Source organism: Brassica oleracea, chromosome C2 (genome assembly GCF_000695525.1).
Source record: "Brassica oleracea var. oleracea cultivar TO1000 chromosome C2, BOL, whole genome shotgun sequence".
Classification (NCBI taxonomy): Eukaryota; Viridiplantae; Streptophyta; class Magnoliopsida; order Brassicales; family Brassicaceae; genus Brassica; species Brassica oleracea.
This window is the reverse complement of record NC_027749.1, coordinates 31,266,585-31,269,268: the sequence shown is the minus strand read 5'-3', so window position 1 is coordinate 31,269,268 and position 2,684 is coordinate 31,266,585. Positions and strand designations below refer to the sequence as shown.

The 2,684-nt window shown below is 38.0% G+C and overlaps 1 long non-coding RNA gene across 2 annotated transcripts; it reads left to right on the top strand.

Moving 5' to 3' along the window:
* The first annotated feature begins 684 nt into the window (after positions 1-684).
* Positions 685-1,976, top strand: LOC106325497. Of its 2 annotated transcripts, none has more exons than XR_001266919.1 (5): positions 685-893; positions 1,003-1,191; positions 1,569-1,612; positions 1,698-1,787; positions 1,865-1,976. It is a non-coding gene; the product is annotated as an uncharacterized LOC106325497 (long non-coding RNA). The 2 variants fall into 2 exon arrangements; XR_001266918.1 differs by having other exon boundaries at positions 1,003-1,251.
* Positions 1,977-2,684: the final 708 nt, after the last annotated feature.

Below are 2,684 nucleotides of genomic sequence, written 5' to 3'. Positions count from 1 at the left end.
GTCGCTCCATGCTTCGGGAGCGACCTCGCTGTGTCGCTGCGAGAGGTCGCTCCGGACTCGTTCTCGCGTCTCCGGGTGATGAAAACACGAGCGACTCTTCCCTATCGCTCTGGTAAGGTCGCTCTGATAGGGAGATCAGAGCGACTTGATGGTGTCGCTCCGGACTGGTCGCTCCGGACTTGTTCTCGCGTCTCCGAGTGATGAAAACGCGAGCGACTCCTCCCTGTCGCTCTGGTAAGGTCGCTCCGATAGGGAGATCAGAGCGACTTGATGGTGTCGCTCCGGACTGGTCGCTCCCATGCGCTGCTCGCCCAATGATCACTTTAAACACTTCTTTTGAACTCCAAATGCACCCAAATGTCTCCAAGAACTCCATGTGGTACTCCAATACCTGATAAGGACTCATGTATGCAAAATGCAACATAAGCATGGCTAAATCCTAATCTATATGATCAAAATGCACATGGATGAATGGATAAAACAATAGAAATATGCAAGATATCACTACGACGGTTATATCTTCCAAGTCTTAACCCTAACGCTTCTGCTCCACTAATTGTGATACAGTAACGGTTGTTAATGATGACATTCAATCCCATAATTCCACTACCTCCTCTTTAATTCAGCCTTATCGCCTTCTACAGTGTCATCCAATCTATATAAATCCACAGAAGGTTTCTAGCACAATTTTTTTTGTTTTGTCTTTTCCGTAGCTTAACTCTCTCTGCAACAGTGGTTCTAATAATGACTAATCCTCAGCTACTTCGTGCTCAGATGAAGGCAGGTCGATGTATCTAGACGGTTGAGACATGGGTTTTATGCTTTTGAAAGGCACGAAATATCAAGAAAGGAGGCCAGCGATGGGAGTCGACATGATTTTAGTTGATGAAAAGGTACTTTGTAACCCATGAGATTGCTAGATTTAGTTTTTTTTTAGTATTCAAACAATACAAACATCCTCACATGTGGTTGCTTCGTCTTACGCCGTCTACACTGATTCAGGCTTCCGTTGCGTTCATCGCTCCAAAAAGTTGCGATTTATGAGACTGTGATTGCTCTTTATCATTTGTTTTGTACGGATGGATATATATCTGAAACCAAGCCTCTGAATTATATGGCTGGATCAAGGATGATTTTGTGGCTGAAGGATTGAAAACAGTCATGAATAGGGCTCAAGTCGTCAAAGCTTTGGTACGGAGATGTATCATTTGCTTAAGAAACTAATTTGAGATCCTCTTAATCGATAAAAGGGTACATGATCATATTCTCTACGCTCTGTCAGCGATAATGATTTGGTTTGTAGACATGTATTAATCATTTGTAGCTCTTTCTCTTTTTATACCTCATTTCTAATCTATATTTGATTCAAGAAATTCAAAGGCTACTTAAGTGGGGATATCTGCTAATAATATTTCTACTCAGATCTCGGTGGTCGTCTGCATTATTTGAATTTCTTTATCCATTCATTAAAGAAACATGTTCGAATTCTCGGACATGGGACTTCTCTTTGTTTTTCACTAAAACAAATATGTATGGATGCTTACAAGAATTCATTTTTGCTGTTGCAGCTACTTCTCCATCCTGAGTCTGATGATTCTTCTCAGTATCCCAGGTAAGAGGAATAAGAAAATATAAAATGTTTGAGATAATATGTTGTAAGAAATGTTGGATTCTAAGTTTTTTTCCCTTTTCTCCAGATTGACCTCTCAGCTGTCCTTGCTATCAACTTTGAATCAAGCCGGTGAATTGACTGACTCTTCAGTCACTTTGCCAAAAAAAAAAAACTGGTATAGATTCTGCAACACTATACGTTGACTGCAAATATTAGAAATTGAGAAATGAGTAAGTTTTTTTTTTTGAACAGAGAAATCGAGGTTCACGTGTGAGTAGACTCAGTGGAGATTACAAAAGGGATATATCCTCAAAGTATTACCACGCCGTTTTCTGAACTTTGAAATTGAATAGTTAAAAAGGCATGACGAGCGCCACAATACGCAACAACTCTACAAAGAACACATAATTAAACACCCACTGATCATTTATGATATAAAAAAAAATCAAACAAAATAAAGTAATTACACTGTATAAATAAAAATAAAAAGTATTCATTCAGAGAATCACAACTATATCATTAAGTCAATTACAATGACTTCAGTTCTAATTATCATAACACCATCTATAAACAAAAACCACCCGTACATAAAGATTCACAAAAATATATCCAACCTTTTGAATCTAAAACAAGTGGAAACTGAAATATTTAATTAAATTATTTTATGTCCTTCTACAAAAAAAAGTAGTGAAATATTTTATGCAACTTAGGGATCCTTCTCAAGTTTGATTTTTCAATAAAGAAATATCAACCTTTACTGTTAAGAAATGATTTTGGGGTTATAACATCAGTATCACACTTCAAAAACTGAGACCAATGCAGTGTTGTGGAGCAATGTCTTAGCATTGGATTTGAGCTATGATCTTCATATTATGCATCTTCTTAGACCGGGAGTAAGGAGAAGAAAGTTGTAGTCTGTTGTGAGAGATGGAAGGGAGTTAGGTCTCTCTAATCTAAATCATCTCTTTCAAACAGCAAGATGTTCAAGTATGACTGGAGCTATGCATCAAATCTAAAGTTCTCCTTTGTCTCTATTCTTTTCTTTTGATCACCCAAGTTGTCCAGCTGGGAA